Here is a 24,041-nt window from a genome sequence, read left to right on the forward strand (position 1 = left end):
AATGAGAATACCCACATGATTAAGGCCTAGCCTACACTAGGAAATTAAGATGGTATAACTATGTCGCTCAGGGGTGAGAAAAATCCACACCCGAGTTGTGGGGCGCGGATAAAGCACACGACCAATGTGGTTGCAAGCTGAATCTGAATCCTGTTTATTACAAGCTTTCTTTTATAGTCTTTCTCAACATTACATTACACAATTAGGCTATAATCACACATCTACCGATTGGACAAGAAGGAGAATCATGTGTTTATCACATGTATAGCCCCACACCGATTGGTTCAACCGTTCCTTGCATAAGGCCATGATTTATTACCTTGTTTACCTCATCTTATATAATCCCTAGACCACCAGGGGGCGCCTTTGTCTTACAAGGCCATGAGCCATTGCCAGGCAAGTGTCCCATCGTGACCCTTACCTTCTCATGGAACTTTCCATTAGGTTGGCGTAAGGATGAAACATCCCCACACCGAGTGATGCAGTTAAACCAACCTAACCCCTGGTGTAGACAGCGCTATTTCGATGGGAGAATACTCCCATTGACCTAGCTACTACCTCTCAGGGAAGTGGATTACCTTCACCAACAGGAGAACCCTCCCCTCCCCCACCTGCCACTGGTGTAGGTAGTGTCTTCACTGAAGCACTACAGCAGCACTGCTGCAGCATTTTATGCATACACAACCCCTAAAGATTAACCATACCTGCAAGAATCTGGCCCCAGAAGCCGCTTTGCTTCTTGTAAGTAATGCGGCCATTCCAAATTCTTGCTGATGAAACCCAACAATATGTATTGTCTCATTATGTACAACTCCATATGTACCATACATGGTGATCATTAAAGCAACATACAGTATTTCATTGTCCAATGGATGTCCCACCACCTTTATATCTGAATTGTCAGGAAAAGATGTTAGTATGCCTCTGCCACCTTTCCTGGAGGGTATTTCACAGAGTTAAAGAAATGGATTTGCCAATACGCACTCTATTTAAATAAGAATACACTATACTATATTAAATAAGAATATGCTCTTTGGCTGTAACAGTAGCTCCAAAGACAAAATGATTTCTTCTATCAAAACCCCTGTTGCTTAAAGTCCTGGTTTGAACCTTCCATTCTCGTTGGAACTTCGTTGAGAGGATTTCAAGTGTGTTGGCAGAGGTCATCCTCCCTGAGTGACGAGGTCAGCTCCGTGCCCCAGGAGTGTGAGGGTTCGAGGGGAGGAGTGAAGGAACCTGAATACTATCCATTGTGATTGTAGGCTGATATTGAGTCCTGCTCTGGCTGAACCCTGGAGATCAGCATTACACATCTGACAGCTAGAGGTCATTTACTTTTGTGGCAATTCTTTTAGAAAGGCAAACTTTTCTCTGGTGAATATTTGTATCAATTTAACAGTCATCGGGGCAACGCTAGTGTCTAAAAATGAGGATATTTGGGGGAGGGTTGGATATGTTTTCTAAGAGCTGCATGGAATTTGGAATGGGCTGAGACTTACGTTTTGTCATAGGAACAAGATCAAAAGTTACCCTGAGCGATTCTTGTAAATATGTGGTGTATGAGAGTGATCCTGTGGAAGGATGGTCTGGAGGCTAAGACACTGTACTGAGATCTGAGTTCCAGCTCTGGCTTTACTACAGACATAGTGAGCTTGGGCAAGTGCCAGTCTCTGTGTTTTCAGTTACCCATCTTATAAATGGAGAGAATGTTGCCTCACAGGGTAGGCACTGTCAAGCTAACTCCATTAATGCTTATGAGGCATGCGGCTACTATGGTGATTTGCACCATAGAAAAGCCTGGGAGTCTATAAATAAATCATGTGGATTAATGAGAAGAGATAACATTTGCAGGGTAGAGCTGCATAGCTCACAGTTAAACCTGGATATTTTTATTTCTCTGTTTTTGAATTATTTAAAGGGAAATAATCAAGAGGCTACAAACCCATTATGCCTGATAATACAAGAACTAAGGTTGTTGGTGGGACTGTTTTCACTCTGAAGTTATTTAGCATTTTTATTGTCACACCAGGGCAACCAATAGGCATCTTTTAAAGATTATTTACACAAACCAATAGTGAAGTGTGGTGTCAATAAAGGCTGTTCATCAGTGTAGCTATATGGGTGTTCCTTTCATTGGTATGATCTTGTCACTGAATGAAGAGAAGTAATCATAAATCCCAAGACAAATTTTTGGTATGTGGACAATATCTAGCCATTTTACTTATACAGAGGTGTTTTTAATTATTTTTAAAAGGATTCATTTACAATTCAATAAGTCATTTAAATCATATAGGGCACTACTGTGTGGCTTTCAGAAGAGACACAGAACTGATGTTCCAGCCATCCTAAAATATATATTGTAATTAACCCACTACTGTGGTTGTGATGATACTCCAATGCTCTTCAGATACCTGATAGCATGCCAGATGTTCCAAGACCTTGGGAACAACTAGTCCCCATAGAGTCTAGTGCCTGATGGCTTCCCAATGAGTATTAATACACACAACTTCAAGGAGTCAAGTATCAAAGGGGTAGCCGTGTTAGTCTGGATCTGTAAAAGCAGCAAAGAGTCATGTGGCACCTTATAGACTAACAGACATATAGGAGCATGAGCTTTCGTGGGTGAATACCCACTTCTTCGGATGCATGTAGTGGAAATTTCCACTATATGCATCCGAAGAAGTGGGTATTCACCCACGAAAGCTCATGCTCCTATACGTCTGTTAGTCTATAAGGTGCCACAGGACTCTTTGCTAACTTCAAAGAGAGGATTCTTTACTAGGCCAAGCAGAAGGCCAGGAAAAAAAGCACTCGAAGCACAAGTCTTAGAAACTATGCATGAAATCTTGGCCTTATGGCAGTAAATAGGAGTCCTGCCATTGGCTTCCATGGGACCAAGATTCGCCCTATGGACAGTGCAAACGGAGTATAAAGCCAGTACCTCTGGCTTCCTTTTGTCTAGTACTCTAGTTTTGTTGTAAAGCTCACTCCTCTCTGCTCCTCATCTGGTTCCCTTGGCATCACATGATGGTCATATGGGGGTGGGGGAAAAAGAGGGGAAGACAAATTTTAAAAAACGGAAACTTTCAAGCTCTAACAATGTCTCATTGAAACTTTGGGGCAGAGGTGAAGGAGTGACAGCAAAACAACTGACTTTCAACCATGCCATTACAAACTTAATTTCAACAACTAGAAAAATAAATAAATAAATCCAATTACAATTTGATAGTATTAATGTAGCAAGTTGCTTGTTGGCATCACTCAGACCTGAGCTGTTTTCTGCATGGCTGCTATTCATTTGGAATTTGTTAAAGTAGCTTTTCAAAGTCATAATGACACCATATCTTCACTCCCACATCAATTCCAGCCCTTCCAGCCTCCTTTTGCCAGCCTGAATGCACCACAAAAAAAAACAAAACAAAACAAAAAAACCCTTAAATTTGACACATACATTAGTTAAACCCTGGGCTCTGAACAATGAATGAATTCAGCCTTCCCTCCTCCTGTTAAATACATTCATTTTGGACTCTCCTCTGCTCCTTTAATTGGTGAATCTTGGTTCTCCCCCACTCTCCACTAAGCTCTTTTCTGCTTCTCCTTTAACAAACGTTGAACTCCCATTAGGCACTGCTGCAGTATCAATGTTAAAATAATACGAGTGTGATACTTAACAGGGAAATAAAACAGTTTTCCCTAGACATCAGGCTAAATTTGGCAGTAATGTAGTTAATACAATGAGATGGATAAGGGTAAGTGACCTCACCCTTCACACATATATACAATTACTAAAGTATTTGTGTGACTGACAGTGATAGCAAAGACGAAAGGACATGAAAATGGAGACCAGTAAATTCCATCCATGGATTTGGCAGATGTAATCAAATAGTATTATAATGCATGGGAGAGGAAGGGGACACTTTGCAACATACTGCATTTCCCCATAGTCCTGATAATCAGTGAAAATAAGTCACAAACACCACTCTGGAAGGGTTACTGCACCCTCTGCAACTGTGGCAGAAGCATGTACATACAACTAATGGCCCTGGTGAGTGGTTGGCAAATAATAGCATGCCATAGAATGGTAACAGATGGATTCAATCATTTCATATATCTGCTAAATGCAATGTGGCTGCGGATGCATGGGACACTTAAAACAGCAGTAAAATAGTGTTTCCCCCAGATCCCTGGCTAGACATCAGGCACTAACACAGTTATTACTATGAGACACATCACACAATTAATAAGCAACTGGATTAATCAAGCTGTAATTAACAGAGACATGAAATAGTCTATGTGTATATGGAGAAGAAATTACATCCATATATACACAGAATATTTCATCCCTGAATTCTTCCAGCCAGAGTGCTGGTTCTCAACAATAAATCACACCAAATGCACTAAGATAGCTGAGAACAAACACACTTTTATCTCTATTTTAAAAGCCACTTTTGAGTAGGCGCTTTAAATAAATAGTTTTTAAAATAAATGCTGGCCTTTTTAGTAACAATGCAATCTACAGTGGAAAGTCATTAAATCTAATAGAAGCCACAGCGTCTAAACAAAGATATATAGGATAGACTTTAAAAGATAAAATGGATATTTTTACTTTCCTTCCTTCCAGTCCTGACCCTCCACAAAAGCCATTACTTTGACTGCAATTTTATATATGCCCCACCATGTTACTGAAGTTATTAGTGCTAGAAAAAGCATTTTCACTTACAATAAAACTTCTCTATACATGATCCTGCAGTAAAATTATAATCCTGTGTTTTTACTTCATTCTTATTGCCATGAAATTGACAGTGATATCACACATTCAGGGGTCGAGTTTCAAAGAAAAATACACAATGAACAGATGAGTGGTGAAGGTGAAACCCCTTATTTAAAACAGCAAAACTTAGTGATTGCCCTATTTGCTAAGTGGTGTTGTGAAACACACTCACATACACAGAAAAAAAAAACATGGTTAGAAGTAGAAAAAGGTGCATTAACTAAATGGTTTTAAAAACTGGTTTATTCCACTTGCTTTATTTCATCAATGAGGATTAGGCAAAAACATGTTTTACCCATTTAAAAACAAACAAACAAAAAACCCCATACATTTTCAGGACTAGGTAGACAGGTGCAGATAACACTGAATTTTGTAAGGCCCTGTTCACACTAGAAAAATGAATTTTTGGTAATTAAACTGGTGGGATCTAATGGTGTAGACATAAACGGTGCAGTGTTTTCCATGGTAGCCATGCTGGTTCAAATGCAATACTACCATGCAACCGCATACATACTGTTCTGTCTCACTGCAGTTGGACTATACACAGGTAATTATGCCACAATTCCTAGGACAATCTCTGAAGCAGTGGCTTGGAGAAGACCAGACAAGTCACCTAAGCAGTGGCCCCTATACTGTGGAATAGAAGAGGGATGGCTGTATGCTCTACTGGGATTATTACCCTACTCTGTTCACACTAGCAATGCAACATTAGTGTGATACACTGTACCCCAAAGCAACACCCTGGCGCACCCATATTTACCATTGTGATATGATTATGATATGTTTTATACAAAATATGCCTTGTAAGGTATCATTGTAAAAGTCTTAACCTGTTGAATATTAATATCCCGTTAAATTGTATGTGAAGATATGAAGTTTTGCTGTGTGTGTTACTGAAATATGTTGTGAAGTTGGAAACAGCCACAACCAGCCTTTCAGGTACAACAGTGGAGAAGCCAGATAGTAGTGTGGATTCCCCTTAATGAGCCTAGAACACTAAGGACTATTACAGGATCTGTATACAATGAAGGCTTCTCAGAAGGACAGGGCCGCCTCCAGGCACCAGGCAACCAAGCACATGCTTGGGGCGGCGCCTGGTAAGGGGCGGCCAATCTTGGGGTGGCGGGGGGGCAGTGGGGGGGCGGCGTGGGGCATGGCGCTCGGGGGGGGTCCGGCGGGGGGGGGGGGGGGGGGAGGGTTCCGGCGGCGCGGGGCTCGGGGGAGGGGGGCAGCAAAAAAGTTAGAGCCGGCCCTGCAGAAGGAGCATGTAAACAATGAACACTGCTTGACTCACGTCATAGCAAACGATCTTTCCATACCTAGAACCTATACCTATCTATCTCATAGAACTGGAAGGAACCCCAGAAGGTCATGGAGTCCAGCCCCCTGCCTTCACTAGCTGGACCAAATACTGATTTTTGCCCCAGATCCCTAAGTGGCTGCCTCAAGGAGTGAACTCACAACCCTGGGTTTAACAGGCCAAAGCTCAAACCACTGAGCTATCCCTCCCCCCTGGAGGGGAGGGGACTTCATCATTGGTCCTCATTCCCCACACAAATCAACACCTGGAAACATGTCTGGAAAACAAAGACTGAACTGGGGAGTTGGTGCCACGCTGGAAAGGACAATCCCTTGCGCAGTAAGGAACTATACCGTCAGGGTGAGACACTGCTTGATTCAAATCCTGTCTAGTTTATAGAACTCAGATTGTGATTTTACTTTTATTTCTTAGATAACAACTTTATTCTGTTCGTTTACTACTTATAATCACTTAAAATCTTTCTGTAGTTAATAAAACTGTTTTATATTTTACCTATGTAAAACAGTGTGTTTTGCTCAAAGTGTTTGGGGAATCTGCTCTGGAACAAGAACTGGTGCATGTCCTCTCTACATTGAGGGAGGGGCAGACTGGGTAATAAACTTACACTAGTCAGGCTTCTGACCAGGGCGAGATGGTTTAGCTATGGGGTCCTAGGCTGGGGACCTATGGAGAATTGCCTGGAGCCTCTCTATTGTTGGTTTCATGAGTGGATGGCAAAAGCTTCGTGTAACTCAGCTGGATGTATCCCTGACTGTAGACAGCAATGTAAGTTCAGGACCTGGAGAGGTTTGTAGCTTATCACAGTGTGAGAGAGCGCCCAGGTTGGTGAAACAGAGGGCTCAGCAGTACCCCAGTTCTAGGCTGTACCCTGGGAAACCAGTCACGATGGATAACTGGCAAAGTGAGAGACCAAACTTACTACATTCTTTCAAAACAGGTCTAATCTAATTGGTGGCAGGAATTCCTGTTAGTCTTTGGGAGTATTTTTGGTGTGTATGCAAGGGGTGCTGAAGGGCCACAAAGTGGTTGGCATGACAAATTCCTTAGTTTTGACAGGATTTAAATGTAAACTGAGCCAAACAGCTCAGTTCTCTCACAAGTTTGAGACAGATGTTGGAGAATAATAAACTAATAACCTGGTTTAAGCTTAAGCATAACACATTTTCCATAGTGAGAGAAAGGACTTTAATAGCCTAATTATAAAGATTTGTGTGTGTGTGAATAATCTGAGTCTCTGTAATGGAGATTAGTGAAAACTGAAGCTAAAGTATAGTAGCTTTTTGTCTGTGAATGTTATATTAGAGAGCCTCCTAATGAGGTCTTCCTGTATTTGCAAGGGGAAAAAGAGGGAAATGATTTTTCAATTAGGGAGACTTCCTCGAACATATCTTCAGAGGATCTGTCTCCTGAGCTCTGCTTAGATGTAAGGCAGGGAGCCAATAGAAGAATTCAAACTGGTTAATGGAACAATTTCAAGGTACTATTTGATGCTTACATTTTTAATACAGCTGCCAAAATAAAACAATTTGAAACTGTAATTACAAAACTAATAAAACACATTTCAAGGCTTATTAAATTAAACTAAAGACACAGAACATGGCTAGAATCTCAGGCATATGGATTCCATCTTCTAGGCTGCTCTGTACACTATGCATTCTTCTTGGATCTCAGGAATACATCCCTGTCGCAGGGCGAGTTCCCCCTCCTTGTGTGTTTCGCAAACAGCCCTCCTGTAGGCTCAACACCATGTGTTTTATTTATATCATCTTACACAAGTTTGTGTCCCTACAACATAAGGCATACGCTCTAGACTTAGGGCAAGAGATCTCACTTCTCATGGGCTTCTTATGCCTTGTCTATGCTACAAAATTAAGTCAATCTAAGTTAGGTCGACATTCAGCCACCACAGTAATTACTGTGGTGCTTCATGTCCACACTACGCCCCCTCTGTTGGTGGTGTGTGTCCTCATCAGGAACGCTTCCATCAATTTAACTGTGTGGGGCATTGTGAGGCACTGACAGCTGGAGTCCCCTGCCCCTCTGGGGCCCACGGCCCAGACTGTGAGCCCTGTCCTGGGCTCACAGACAGAGCTCCGCCTGTGGGCCCCAGGTTGGCACCTCTCTAATGGCTGCTGACCAGACCGCCGAGGCCTTGCCCCCTGCTCTGCTTCTTCCCCCCAAGACTGCATCCCACCTCTTCTCCCCCCAGACAAAAAACCCCCCAGACATCCAGGCTTGTCAAATGGCACCCAGACACAAGCTGAAACCGAGACTGTCCAGGTGGAAAAACAGGTAGGTGGTAACCCTATGTGGGCCCGGGAGTGTCTGTGTAGTAACACAGTTTCTACACAAACACTGCATCATCCTAACTACATCAACCTAAGTGCTACATCTCTCGCAGAGGTGGAGTTATTAGGTCGCTGTAGTAGGTGATTTACATCCGCGGGAGCATCATTGCAGTGTAGACAGAGTTGGGTTGATGTAAGTTGCCTTATGTCAATCTATCTCCATAGCTTAGATAGCATCGGTCTTTCCTTCCAACCTCCCCCTTTCCCTTTTAACTGTCCCCAGCTGTCAAGCTCAATCCCCTTGTTAATTGACAAAGGACTGGGTGATTAGCCAGTTATCTCCCCAGTTTGGCCCCTGAGGGGAAGCTTACAGAGTGGTGAGTCAGCCTTATGCAATTTCTACTGTGTCACAATCTACTGTATCAATCACAATTTTATCTGAGATGTGTTTTTGTTTCTGCCCCCCTCCGCTCCCTGGACTGATAAACAGAAGAGAAATACTATTAGAGTTAGAGAGAGGCAAGTAGTATTCACAAAGGGTATGTCAGAGATATGGGGGGGGCGGGGTGTGTGAGGGGAGGAATCTTTTCTTGGCAAGAGAAGAGCTCATAACACATGAAAGGTGCAGCTGAAGTAAGTTACGGAGGTCATTTCTCCGTGAATACAGTTACTATATTTTCCACATCTCACATGAACCCACCATAAATTATTTAATGTTTTTTTAAAAGATTAGCTTTACTTGTGTGTGTAGCAACAAATTGCATCTCATGGTTTGGATTCAACTACCTATTTTAAACAGTATCATTTCAGTGAAAATGAGAGACTTTAAAGGACTGAAACATATCACACAAAGTAATTAACCATTTAATTGCTCTCAAATACCAGCTGTACCAAACAGACACAGGCATCATAGGCTGTCCAAAGCATGAAGTATGCATGTCCTACTTATTATCAGGGGATGTCTACTTAAAGCTGCAGTACAAAGTAGCAATAGCCTGCAGTAAAAGGGCTAATTACATATTGGCTACTAGTGACAATAAACAACCAACCTAAGTAATCTATTATTATTTATAATGCAGCAGTGTCTGGAATTCCCAGTCAAAATAAGGGCCCAATTGTGTTAAGTATCAAATGTACAAAAAAAACCAACCCACAATCCCTGCCCTTCCCTCCCACTGAATTTACACTTTTTTAGAAGATGACATATGAAGGATAGGGGCGGTGACATACAATTTTATATTCCTATATCAATTTACACTTGTTATTACTATATGCCAGTTATCCTTACCTGCCCCTCAACTTAGCCATCAATAATTGGATTATTCGAGTTATGGAAAACAAACTAGGGACCTCTCTCATTCTGATTTTAGTAAAGAGCTGTACAACTAATTGCAGGTGCCAACTCTAACACTGACACCACTCTTTGATTCACAGGTGCAGACAGTAGACATGCAATTGTTGTACTCAAAGTTATATACACATAAAATTCAGGGGCAGCACTTTTCCCTCCCCCCCCCGAGTTTTGTACCCGAGCCGGGTTCCAGCTTGCTCCATGTGGATGCGCCCAGGTGTGCAGGAAGCGAGTGCTGGCCCTTTAAGACAGATGCACAGCGCTGTGTGTACGTGTGCAAGAGTCACACAACACCTCTTCTGAGCTGCCAATCAGCCGGCAGCTTCTTTGATGTCGACAGCCTTTGCTGGGGTTCCTCTGTTTTGTTCGCACGCACTGCTCTGCGCCAGGTGCTCTGTGCTGTCTCTCTCCTGGCCAAAGCCATGGGCTTTCCTGGGGTGGGGAGTTGGGGTGGATTCCTGGATCCTGTCTCTTCATCCTCCAGGCTGTCAGTTACAACCCCCCCCTTCTCATTACCCCTTCCCCCCAAAAAAGAGTTTGATCCAATGCTCTTAGACCCTTATCTGCCAAATGGATCTATGTCACCTTGGGTGAGTTCTTCATATTTTTGAGAAGTTTTCTAGCCTTTCGTAATTGAAATATATTGCTGTCTGCCATGCAATCAATAGATGCCAGTGCTTTTACTGACACAATGTAGAATTATTTCTAAAGTGCCTAGGACAGTGCCCTAAAGAAATTAAAGGAAAAAGATCAGAGAGGGTAAATGATGCTCAGTGGTGTAGTTCTGAAAAGAAAAACCCCTCTGGATAATTCAGATCTCATGGTGTTTCAACAAAAAAGAGCAAGAGCTACTTCCAGAATGCCCCTTCATTTACCATTTAGTATTGGATGATGACGACTTGTGACATATGTGTTTAAAGGATCTAGCCCCGGTTCAACTTTATATTTAAGTACCCCCTTGAAAAATGGCTTGCTTCGCCATCCCAATCGAAAGGGTTCACTTGTGGATGATCTCCTTACAGATGGACCTTCTACCATAGTCAATGCATTGCAATTGGTCCTACAAAAAGGTCTAATGTTACTGGGCAGCAATGTTTGTTCCAATCTTTACAGAAGTTTTACAAAGAAACATCAAATTCTAGTATTTAGGTACACTTTAATACTTACAGTAAGTTGTGCTAAAGGAATTATTTAATATAGTGGGCCATTTAGGAAGGGGTTTTACCAGCGAAGCTCTATCCATAGCTATCTCTAGCACAGTTCCCAACAGAAATTGCAACTAACAAACACAAAGGGGCAAATTATGCTCTCCTTAGCACTGCTGTAAATCTGGAGAAATTGCATGGGTTTCAACCAGTATTCTCAATTTGGAATTGTGTAAAAGGGCAGAATATGGTCCATCTTATTTCATTTTTAGTTTTGATTTTACTGCTACAAGGTTTTGAAAACATCATATTTTGATCTCCTTAATACAAACCTGAGGTTCGTTGAAATTTTACCAAAATGTAGAATTTCAATCATTTGTGCATTGGAAAATTAAGAATACAAAAACTGCTGCTATGAAAAGCATAATACCCTACTTCAGTTGTAGGGTATTATGAAACAATCAGAACAAAAAAACATGGGCCATACTGGGTCAGACCAAAGGTCCATCTAGCCGAGTATCCTGTCTTCAGACCATGGCCAATGCCAGGTGCCCCAGAGGGAATGAACAGAACAGTTAATCATCAAATGATCCATCCCCTGTCGCTCATTCCCAGCTTCTGGCAAACAGAGGTAGGGACACCATCCCTTCCCCATCCTGGCTGATAGCCATTGATGGACCTATCCTCCATGAATTTATCTAGTTCTTTTTTGAGCCCTGTTATGGTCTTGGCCTTCACAACATCCTCTGGTAAAGAGTTCCACAGGTTGACTGTGCGTTGTGTGAAGAAATACTTCCTTTTGTTTGTTTTAAACCTGCTGCCTATTAATTTCATTTGGTGACCCCTAGTTCTTGTGTTATGAGAAGGAGTAAATAACACTTCCTTGTTTATTTTCTCCACACCAGTCATGATTTTAATAGACCTCAATCATATCCACCCCTTATTTGATTTAGGGTGTAATAAAATATTGTTCATGTGCATCATTCAAATTGTTGCAATACCACAAGGTTTAAAGTAGTTAGCCTGCAGGGTAGTGGTGATGCTTGGTTATTTTTGAAATCTGCTTGTGTCTGTAGTGTAGCCCCTGGCATCATGGTTAAAGTTGCTCCACCCTCTACCAAAATCTGAAATGGTGCCCCTGATAAAACAGCAGTCAAAATTGAAGGCCACATTTTAAAATCAGGTCCTCGCCTACAAAAATAAATGCATTACCCATTAAGAAACAGAAGGAAATGCATAATTCACATGGAAGATCAGAGCTAAGGCAGCCTACAGCATTCTCTGAACCTTAGGAGAGCAAGTTCAAGAAAGAGGTTTAACATTCGCAACCTGGAATCTTGCCTTTAACACACTTTGGTCAGGTGACTATATGCATGTGTGTGTGTTGTACTAGAATTAATTTCTCCCACTGGGTAGCATGCGTCATTTCATAGGCACTGAGGAAAACAGGGAGCCTGAATGTGCTTCCCTTTCTGGAGGAAGCCTGTCTTCTAAAGTAGTAGTACAGCATTACTGTTATACCCAATATTGCATGAGGTTACATCTGTTTATACATTAAAAAAAAAATATGGAAGAATAGAAAACACTGAGTGCAATACATTCATAAGACAACATTCATCTTTCTCAAGTACTCAGCTTGAGCCAGGGCACTCAAAGGCAGGGATAGTCAATAGGCAGGCCAAATCCAAACTGCCAGATGCTTTTGAAGAGACCCTGAAATATTTTTATTTACTTATCATTAGTGGGGGGGGGGAGAGGGGGTTATTCTTCTCTGGAGTCTGAATCTTGACCAAGAAATTTGGACCTCGACAAAAAATAGTTGACTATCCTGCTCCAAGGTTTTACTGCAAAGGGATACTGTCAGCTTGTTTAGGCTCCTAAAACGCACTAATCAAAGAAAGAATCTTATGTAGAACCTGGGGAGCAAAACTATTTTTACACAGTCATAGGGTGCTTCTTCAGCTACCTGCTATGCCTCTCTACCTCACCTGCTTCCATGTCCCCTCCATCTCAAGCATACCCACGTTGTTTCCTTTTCACCCCATGTACCTTTATTCCTCAGTCTCCCGCAAACAGAACATGTCACAGACATACTGAAGGAGGAAACTTCTATGTGGCATCTTTCCTCTCCTCAGCTCATCCTGTCACCTTGGCCCCTTTCCCCTCCTCCCCCCATTATATCTTCCCAATTATTGCTAATTGTATCATTAGCCCAGCAATGACCACCCAGGTGGTGGTCATAATCTCCCAACAGAAAGTGTTTAATTGCTTCCAGCCTAGCCTGCAGCCTTTTCCCTCCAGCAGTAATGTCAGTGATGAGGGTGCTACAGCTAGCACTCTACCCCATACTATTGAAATATTTCAATAGTTTAGTACCCTATGAAACCAAACAATAAGAGGCTGGCTAGTGTTCATTAATATAATCAGTACTGGGCCACTAATTCATTGACATAGGATGAGGACATCCCTTAAGACGGTATTGAGGATGGGCCAGAGTTCGAGTTCTTGAGGGAGATGTCAGAACAACAATTTTGATTAAAAATTAGCAGACCCGGTGCTTATACTGAACTTGGAAGCCCCAAAAGCTTTCAGTGCCTGTATAGCAGAGCACAAGATTTGTTGCCGTGAACAGAACCTTTAAATGTTCAGCTGATAGATTTCATGGCTCTAGTTCATATTATGATAGAAAAATTATAAGTACAAACATCTTCACAGAGTTTTTTTTTAAAAAAACATGAATGTTAATTACTGCTAATGTAACCCACACAGTTTCTGGCTGTGGTGCTCTGTCCCATCTAGTGGCACTGAGACCATTTAGAGCGAGTTTAATGAGTCTGCTCTATAGCCTTAGCTAAGAGCCAGATGGCTTTTAGCTCATGCACTAAGCTCCAGAGGTCCCCAATTTGATCCTGCCCATCGACAACCGGGGTCTGTCGGCATTACACTAACATTAACTGGCTGTGTTGAAATCAGATACTTTACATGTAAATAATAGTGAAGCGAAAACTTCAGAAATTGCTAAGGAAGACTAAATGAAATCAGTTAAAGGTCCTTTCTTTCAACACTGAAAAGAATATTCAAGTCAGACGTTGTCCTCAAGTATTGTATGACACCATGCAAACTAAACCAAAATCTGCAGATTGCTAAAAGTACTGATAGTCAAGGATACAAGCCAGAGAAAAATTGGATTTTCTGGGAAGGAAAATTTTTTGTGGTCAAGGCACATGATTTGGAGCCAGAAGATCCGACTTTTATTACCAGAACTACAATAGACTTTTTGCTTCTTTCTGAGGCTCTGTTTCCTTAACTGTAAACCATCATACTCCATGGGTCTGTTGTGAATCTGAATTTATCCGGATTTAAAATTCCATTTCAAATACTTAGCTGGAAAGTGCTATATAAAATACAAAGGATTGCAGTATGCTGGCTATTGTTTGTGCACCACTGTTTTCTATTGAGCAGAATCTGAACAGATCATCTTTGTGTCACAAATCTTTATATTTCTAACAGAAGCTCAGACATTACACTGATGAGGGCTATGTAAGTAGCTAGGTAAGTAGATAGGTAGACAGATAGCTAACGTTGACTCTCCTTACTTCAGATGGGAGTTGTCTGAGCTTTTATACGAGGATGATAATAGTTCTATCCCCATTGTCATTGTGAACACATACTGAACACTGTGTAGTCCCTAGTTGGCCACCAATTTGTCACACAGGTATGAGAGGTGAGACTTGAAATCCTGGGACCCTCAGACACTCAAGTTTTATCTAACTGGGAGAATGTAATAAACTTGCTAGTGTTTATTTGTTCCAATGACCTCTTCTGGGTAAAATTAAAACTGCTTAATTGTGTGTGATAGCCCTGTACAACTAATAGAGACTCTTTTTGTTCATATGGTAGAAGCTGGTGCTTTCGGAGCTGGAGGATTTGAGTTTTATCTCCACTCTCACAAAGAAGTTCATAGTGCACATGGCATACAGCATGGCAGCAACCATAAGGCCCTAAGTCACAGGACTATTACAGTTTCCTGTTTATGGTCAGTGATATTGGAGTCAATGGCCAAACTCCCAGACCCCACTTAGATACTATGCTGATGCATGACTGTATACTAAATCTATATAGACAGATTCAAGCCTGAAGAATGAAGTGCATATTGCTTTTTCTGTGCTTGATTCTTATTTGCACTAAGGCCTCTCTATACCAGCCTCTCTCAAAGTCTCCACCACGCACCAGTAATGAAAAAAGAAAAAGAAAGAAAGAAAGAAAGAAAGAAAGAAAGAGAAACTGCTGCTTTTCTCTAGACATAGATTTTCATATTTCTGGACACTAAGGCTACAATAATGTGTTGTAAGTACGGTATGTTCTTTAACATTCCTATCTGAAATTTTCAAAAGTAGTTGTGTAGTCAATTTAAAAATAAAATCCTGACGTAAGCAAAGCCATGCATTAAGAAATGCATATCAATTTGCTTCATTGACTTTGTTTGATAAAATACACTCTGCAGATGGTAACTGTTGTATCTCTAAAGCACCATCTCATAACTAAATTGTGATAACTGTGGGTAAATGTTGACTTTTGATGGCAACCAGTGTATCATATTTCAATCAATATGGTATTCTGAATACAAACACTCAAGCAACTTATTTGCAAGGCCAGGTGGTTACACATTAGCTTCAGATAAAAGGAGGTTCATTTAAGTGGAAGGTCTCCAATTTTCTGACCTGGTAGCCATTTCAAATTAGGTGGAATAATGCTGCAGGTTAAACAAATGCTATGTGGGAAAATTCCCTCTGATCCAGAAAAACACTGTAAAAAGTAAAAGCTATGGCAAATGTCCCCCTTTCTTTTTGTAGAGAAGACACTAACAAATACAAATACCACTTATACTCTCGTATGTTATTACGAGGGATATTAAAGGGATATTAGATATTAAAGAAACTCAGAAACTGCTTTCTATCCACCCTTGTGCCCCCTGGTTTTAAAAAATGGCAAATAGTTCTACATTTGACATGAAGAGCAGAACAGGAGTCTTCACGTGGGACTCAAAATTGGATCTAAATCCCTAATAGTTGGAGCAATCTATCTGGACCATCATGACTGTCCCAGAACTATTTAGTTTCAAGAAGTCTGGCTCAAAATATGGAAATAATCTGAAAGAAAAATAAAGTTTGAAAAAAAGGGAGATATTTGAAGTAGCCTGACTGTGATTCACAGACTCATGAACAAAGGCACATGAAGAGCTGTAGTAACAGGACTGCATTGGAGAGACTTCTATTTCTTGCAATGCTCAAAGATAAGAAAAAAATTGATAGAGTATCAGGTCCTCAAATTCTCAAATGTATTTGAAATGTCTTTGTCTTGATTAACAATATACATATCACGGGTGGTCTCTTTCATTGAACATACGATTCCAGCTCAGGGTGTTGCTGCTCCAAGCCTATAGAATTGAATAGAGAATGATAACCTTGCCATAGAATTCTATAGGCTGATTGAAAAAAAATCTTTGTAAAAGTTTTCATTGTCTGTTAAATTCTATAGGATAGCTGCATATTTAAGATATGCACTACTGCAACTGTGGGCTCCTTTGCAGTTAGTGTACTGCATTGTATTGCTTATTTAGTCCTTATGCTTCATGGAATAAAATTTATGGTAATATTAGGTCTACAAAGAAGGTAAGTCCATCATTAGATCATAATTTACCTTTAGTACAAGTGATGGAGGCATTTATTTTCTGGCACAGATGGTCCTGAATTATACGCCCCCACGGCATGTGTGTAATGTAGTGGAAAACTGAAATCTATATACATACTAAAGATAGGGAAATAATCCATACAATGGAATTGTCTGAATGTATTCACTATTGAAAGTTATTCACCAAATAATTTCTGGCCTCTGATTCTAAGCAGGCAACCGACAGTATCCAATATTCATAGTTCAGAAGATTCTGGTCCATTATTTTAATTGGACACATTGATCACATGGTACTATTCCATTCCCTGATTGGATTAACATAACTTTTACAATCAGTTTTCCTGTCCAGATATTTTCATTAATATTTTGAAAAACATTTCCTGGATGAAATTGACTCCTGCACAGCAGGCCATCAAAAAGACCTATGCACAACTTGAATTCTCTATTTTGAAGGTTGAAACTGGACTGAAGCAGTGAATATCCCCTTCTGTGACTATTCCCTTAAAATTTACAAATATTAAGTAAACTAGTTGTTTAGAATATTTGGAGAAAGTGTCCACAATAGGGGCACGAACCCAGGGAAAGCAAATTCACTGTTGTTATTTTAAGAAAATATTGGCAACAATTTTTTTGGAAGTACACTGAATAGCCATGAATGCCTAAAGGTTTGCTCCAGACTGTTGAACTCGAACTCCTGTGAAACCCTCAGAAGATGCTCAGGGCTGAGCAGTTTAAGGCCAAATGGACTAAAAATGGAAGCCAAGATGCTCTTGTCTCTTACCAGCTGGTCACAGAAGCATTCTAATAGAAAGAGATGCAACTGCATAAATATATTGTAACGTATTTCATTTTTAAATATTTTTCACTATTTTCTAAAATAAAAATTAAAGATCTAACTGAGTAACATGTTTGAATGCCTGCTGCAGCCCCTGTTTATTTGCAGAGAGATGCAGAAAACAGATTACACTGGTGGAATTTTATTAAACCCTTTACACTGCTCCATCTACGTGGCTGCGTTGCTTCCAACCTAACTCCCCAGCATTCTCTGTTTCCCTGGTGTCCCATCAATAATAGTCCTCCGGGAAACATGGTCCTCTGACTCTAATGCCACAGATCATGATACAGTACATTCCCAGCAGTAACCATGGAGCAGTGTAACATTAAATGTTTCATAACGCCTACTGATTGCTCTTTGTTCTGAATAGAAGTGTCAGACTTCTTAGCCAGGAGAGCCAGTTTTTAGTCAGTTGGCTGAGCAAGCTTTGGTGCTTTGTAATGCAGTAACAGATGAAAATGACTGGGTTATCTCGCTATCCAACATTCTTTCATGCTAAGCAATTAAATCAAAATCTTCTATGTGGAATTTCAGACAGCAGCTTCCAGACAGAGGCCTAGTTCCTGCTCCCATTGAAACTAATGAGACTTTTTGCCATCTACTTTATTGGGAACAAAAGCAAGCTCCTGGGTTGAGCAAAATCAGGCCTGATTTTCATTTTTTTTAAATCTCAGCTGTCAGGCTTTGGTGGTTTGTTTCTGGGTTCCATTTTATCTGAACCTTCAGTGATTTGGGGGAAGATGGGTTTGAATAAATGGTTCTAGTTTAGGTTTATTTCTATTCAAGACTACTCAAAAATGCATCACAGATGTTTAAAATCTCTGAATTTCCATGCAGCTATTTATCCTCTGAATTCTTTCTTGTGAAATATTTTAGACACATTATTTAGTCTTTTTGATTTTGCTTGGCTGGAAATACAGACATAAAATAGAAAAAAAGGGTTTTTTTTAACAAAAATAAAAAGTCTATGATGCTCCTGGGGGGGTTAAACATTATTTACTCATTTCTTTAATCAAATATTTTGTATTCTCTTTGAAAATGAAACACCAGTGAAATTTTAGTCAAAAAAGTGTCTCTTAATTATTTGGGTTTTTTTTCTATTGTTTAAAAACTCTGTCTCTAACAGCATTAGCTCAACTGGAATTCCACCCAAAATGCACAGACCACACTTTGAAAGTCATAGCACCTAATCCAACTCTCACTGAAGTCAAATTGCTTACAAATCTTTAAATTAACTTCAGAGGAGCAGGATTGGGCCTATGGTGCATATACGAATGGGCTTTTGTAAGTAACTACCAGATTGTTTAATTATTGGCTTTAATCTCAATGATTTAAGTTTGTAATGTACACATTATTTTGAATGTGTTTCCATGACAAGATGTGGTATGACTGTGAGCCTAAGAAGCCCAACTGGCGAAGGGTTCACTGTTCTGTAACAGCAATTCCTGTTGGGCCTGGCAAATGCACTACACCTAGCACACTGCTTTCATAGTATTTATCCATAAAGAATGTCATAAGAGTCTTCAATAAAAGCTGGGGTCACACTCATCATTAATAGTGTTAGGAAATGTATGTGCAAATACCAATACCATGTAAGAAGTTATGTATATACACATACTGAAAGCATGATCCTAAAAGTCTGATTCAAGGCAGGGTTGACAAGTAGGTTTCTGCCAGACAAAAGATGTATAGTCCTCTGTCTGCCTCACTTCAGAAGTAAATATTAAGCATTGTAAGTCAACACAATGGAACCCCCATTTGCATATGAAGTCTGTATGAGGATGTGAAATCAACATGTAGTCAGCAGGCCAAAGCATAAACTGTGGGGGGTCATCTGACTCTAGGGACAAAGAATGACTTTGGGGACCATAAGGGGAAGGCAAAAGATGCCCCTTTATATGAGGAAGTAATTGGGAAGTGCAATGACATTCATGAAAATGGGAACTCAACCAGCCTTGGTTAAAAATGCTGTAAAAGACATTTGGGGTCAGATAAACTTCCTTTGACAGGAGGTTAGCCTGTTAAGTTTAATCTCTAGAAAGCATGTTATGATTTTGCTTTATATGTAAGCTTTCTGTTTCCACTATCCTTGCTTAAATTTGAATCTTTGATAATAAATTCATGTTTTCACTATAAATATGTCTCAGGGCTGTGATATTACATAGGAGCTGATCCTCAGCTGAATCAAACAATCTGGTGTTTACACTGTCCCCTTGGGGCTAGTCTACCTGGTATTTCTGTGAGTAGCCAGTGGCAGGGGCTGGGTATCACAGGGAAGTGCTTCAAAGGGGCTTGCAGACTGGGGAGCACCTATTTTTAACCTGTAAGGCAAAATCAGGACTGACGTTGCCCTGAGGAGACTGTTTGGGTGGCTGACACACTGGTGGTGTCAGGGAGCTGACACTCAGTTAAACACAAGCAATTCTCCCTCTTGCTGCTGGCGGGGGTGGGGGGAAGGGCAACAAGGTGACTCACAGTTCTGGGCACCCCAAGAAAGCCGCATAATGACAGCAAAAAGATTGTCCAGTGGTTAGGGCATTAGCTTGGGACTTTGAAGATCCAGACTCAATTCTCTACTCTGCCACATGATTTTGTGTGTGACTATGGACAATGTATTGAGTCTAGGGACTCCTCTGTAAAATGGTGATCCCGGCCTCGCAGGGTTATTGTGAAGTAACTACATTGTGAAGATTGCAAGGTGCTCAAATATGATAATGGGGGCCACATAACTATCATAGATAGATGTGTGAATTTGCTCCTTGAGGTAGTTTTATTTATTTGTAACCCATTTCCTGGAAACACAAGATTCTAAGGTGGTAATGTAAATCAGCATAACTGCCTTTAATCCAATAGAGATGTACCAATTACCATCAGGATCTGCCCCATAGTTTACAGCACAGATCCCATAACTGTGCATAGCTCTTGGGTGCTCATATGCTCCTTCTACATGACAATGTTTAAGTGAATGCAAAACCTACATAAGAAATAACTAGAGAGAGAGAAATCGAGAACTTCCCTTTTCTATATTTATAAAATACTACTTTCAGCAAAAGCACTGTAGTGAGATTGCCAGTCAGCTACTTTGAATGATGGGAAATAATCATTTTGAATTTAAAAATTCATTCAGCTTTCCATGTTAATATATACAGTAACAAATGAAAATGATTGGTAATGTACGCATAATGGTAGAAACTACTACTGTCAATCTGTGGATATAGTAGGTTGCTAGTGAGGAAAAGAGTCAGTAGTTTAAACAAAGATATACAATACACTTAAATAAACAGGGAGAGGCACAGGTCCAATACTATCATTTTTGTAGTTGGTATGCTATGTCAAATATGGGCCTTCTAGAAGCCTAGAATAATGGCACCCTGCAAGTATTTTGATGGAAAGCAAGTGAGTGTTTGGCTTAGTACCATATTCTTCCATTTCAAAAAGAAGTTTCAGAATTTCAGTGGGAGACCTTTGTTACTGGGGAAGCAATGAACCCTTGTTCATTGCTGTAATCAGGCAGGAAGGAAAATGAGGTTGCCAAAGGAATGGTATGTATAAATGTAACTGGGCAACTGTGAATGTAGGTGAAAAATTTAGGATACAGTTCAAGACCCAGCTGCAGTTGCACATTTAAGCAGTGAGTGTAATTCCCTTTGAGATCTCTGTAGAATTTACAACGAGTCCAGGGCCTAACATGGAGCTTCTTTGAACATTTTCTGTGAAGAGAAAGTATGTTTGTTTGCAGTGTTGTTGGAACTATGTTGGTCCCAGCATATTAGAGAGACAAGGTGGGTGAGGTAATATCTGTTATTGGACCAACCTTCGTTGGTGAAAGAGACAAGCTTTCTAGCCAAACAGAGCTCCTCTTCCTTTTAATTGAATTTTTATTTTAAAAACGAAATCCCTTTTCACCTGAGTATAGTTAAAATCAAACCTACCATGTTTATGAATTAAAAACCTATGCTATATCAGTGAAGGATTTTGCATCATGTCAGGAAACAAGTGTGCACTTTCACAGATTGTATTTACTGTCATTTATTATAAGGCTTTTTTTCTTAAGAAACAGACAGCTGTCTGTAATTATCGATTAATTACTACCCTGCAAGTGGTTTTTATGCAAAAAAACTCACTGATCCTAATGGGAGAGCCACATGAGAAGGGATGGTAAGATATGGTGCCCAACAATTTAAACAATGGCTTTGAGACAAATATTCTCCCTGTGTGGGTTACTCCCACAAGGCATATAGAAAATCAGACTCCAGGATTTTCTGACTGATCTTTCCTTTTACTACGCCTGGTACATCCTCTACCCACTTTTGCTGAGTGTAGGGGTGGAAAAGAGATGGACGTCCAGGAAGTCAGGATTCCTCATTGTGCATAAACACAGCCCTTCTCTGGTGATTTTCCTGTGCTCATAGAATTGCAGGGGAGAATCCAGTTTTAATCTTTATTTATTCAGACTCGATTTATTGTAACAAACTGAACCATCATCATTTGATTAGAACCTGACTGATATAAGAATGTCTGCCGCATTTCCCAGACCCCAAAGCTGGAGACACCCTCCTATTGGGTGACAAGGCTCTGAGAAAGGGCTATAATAAGACAGTGTGTCAGTGAACTAGTCTTCCAGCTTCAGAGAGCTAATTCTAAAAGGGAAAATGAAGTTTGGTAGCTTCCTCCTGAACATTATAAGGGACATTAATCCACATTAAAATAATCACCACCGTTTAGTCCAATTTACATTTTGAGTTCATCAGCACACCACAAAAGCCATTACAGATTTGTTGTTTATTCCAGGTGAAAAATCAAATCTATATTTTTCAAATTAAAATGTTTCTGTCTTAATTAGTAAAAAAAAACCTGGACTTGATTATTTTAATTGCTTAAATGTATTACTGGAATGAGTTAAGCGGCATGTGTTGCATCTGTCCATGTTCCACAAGGCTAATCAAGGATCATAAGGATGCTCGGGGTCTGTACTGTTAGAAGAACATCCTGTACTTATAATATTTCTCCATATTGTAAGAATCTGTAGGGCCTGCAGGGTTACTTAGGACAGAAAAGTTATTTTCGGGAGGTTTGAGGATCTGGGTAGATATCCGACCCTTACTCTTCTCCTGCTGCAAATAATGGAGAGAAACAATAACAGAGGGAGAAGTCAAAGAGATATATCCAGTGGTGCAACTAGAGCAGTACAATACGGTAGCCATACCAGTAAGCTATTTATAGCCGGTACAGCATCCCAAAAAGACACAGGAGGAGCAGAACGGTGGCCCCACGCCAGCAGCTCCTCCGAGGTGGCTGTACCGCACCCAGCCCTTCCACGCAGCTGCGTGCCTGCGTCCCCCGTCCGGGGGCTGTACAGCAGCCCCACCGGAGGACAGAGCTGGGGGTGGGGTTGGGGGCAGTACAGCCGCGCCAGAGGAGCTGCCGGCGTGGGGCCGCCCAGTGGCTCCATGTTCTGCTCCTTTCACCGCTGCAGTTCCCAGGAGAGCCCTGCAGAACTCCTTCGCCGGCAGCTCCTTCGGCGTGTCTGAAAAAAATATTCTCTGCTGTTCAAGGGAGCTGGTTTGAAGCTCTTCTGCTGGCAATTCCCAAAGCAGGTGTGACTGTGAACTGGCTATTGTTCCTGAAAGCAAGCCCTGCTCTTCTCTTAGCAGCCCACACAGCAGCTGTGCCGTGTCCACCCACTGGGAGCTATCCCTCCCAGGTAACGTGGGATGGATCATCGGGAGGGGAGAGGGAGAGCGTGGGGCCCCAGGCAGGGGACGGGACAGGGTCACATGAGGAGTCATGTCGTGAGTCATATGGAGAGGTCTCGTGCACCACCACCCCCCCCCCCGCTTTAGCTGGTGCAGCGTACCAGTAATAGGGTTACCATATTTGAACTTTCAAAAAAGAGGACACTCCGGGGGGAGGGGGGTGTAGCCCCGCCCCCTAGCCACTCCCTCCCAATTCCCGCCCCCCTGACTGCCCCCCACAGAACCCCCAACCCATCCAACCCTCCCTGCTCCTTGTCCCCTGATCGCCCCTTCCCGGGACCCCTGCCCCTAATCACCCCCCGGGACCCCACCCCTTATCTAAGCCTCCCTTATCTTTGTCCCCAACTGCCCCCTCCTGAGACCCCCCCACCCTACCTGTCCCCTGACTGTTCTGACTCTTATCCACACCCCTGCCCCCACCAGATCCCCGGGACTCCCACGCCTATCCAACCGCTGCCTGTTCCCTGACTGCCCCCCCCCGAACCTCCAACGCATCTAATGTAGCGGCACAAACAGCTCCTGCTCCCGTTTTGCTACCGGCGTGCTGAAGCTGCAGGGGACGGAGGGAGGGAGGAGGAAGCGGGGGAGGGGCTTTTGCTGCCGGACCGGCCCCAAGTGAGCGGCTCAATCCGGCGCGGCTGCCCTGTCAGCCGCTTTTTGGTCTTTAAATAGCCATCCGGGGGGAAATCCCGGACATTTTTAGCTTTTTACAAATTCCCCCCGGACGGCTATTTAAAGACCCAAAAGCCGGACATGTCCGGGGAAACCCGGACGGATGGTAACCCTAACCAGTAAGAAATTAATTCTACTTGCACCACTGGCTATATCTGAAGGGGAAAGGTGGCTACACAGAACATTCCTCTCCTCTGCACAGTTATCTCTA

General features: G+C 41.6%; 1 protein-coding gene across 1 annotated transcript in view; it reads right to left on the reverse strand.

Moving 5' to 3' along the window:
• Positions 1–24,041, reverse strand: part of LOC113406219 (E3 ubiquitin-protein ligase Midline-1) — a 354,834-nt gene that overhangs the window by 251,197 nt on the left and 79,596 nt on the right. The window lies entirely within an intron of this gene.

This window comes from Terrapene carolina, unplaced genomic scaffold (genome assembly GCF_002925995.2).
Source record: "Terrapene carolina triunguis isolate 2854851 unplaced genomic scaffold, T_m_triunguis-2.0 Scaffold23, whole genome shotgun sequence".
NCBI lineage: Eukaryota > Metazoa > Chordata > Testudines > Emydidae > Terrapene > Terrapene triunguis.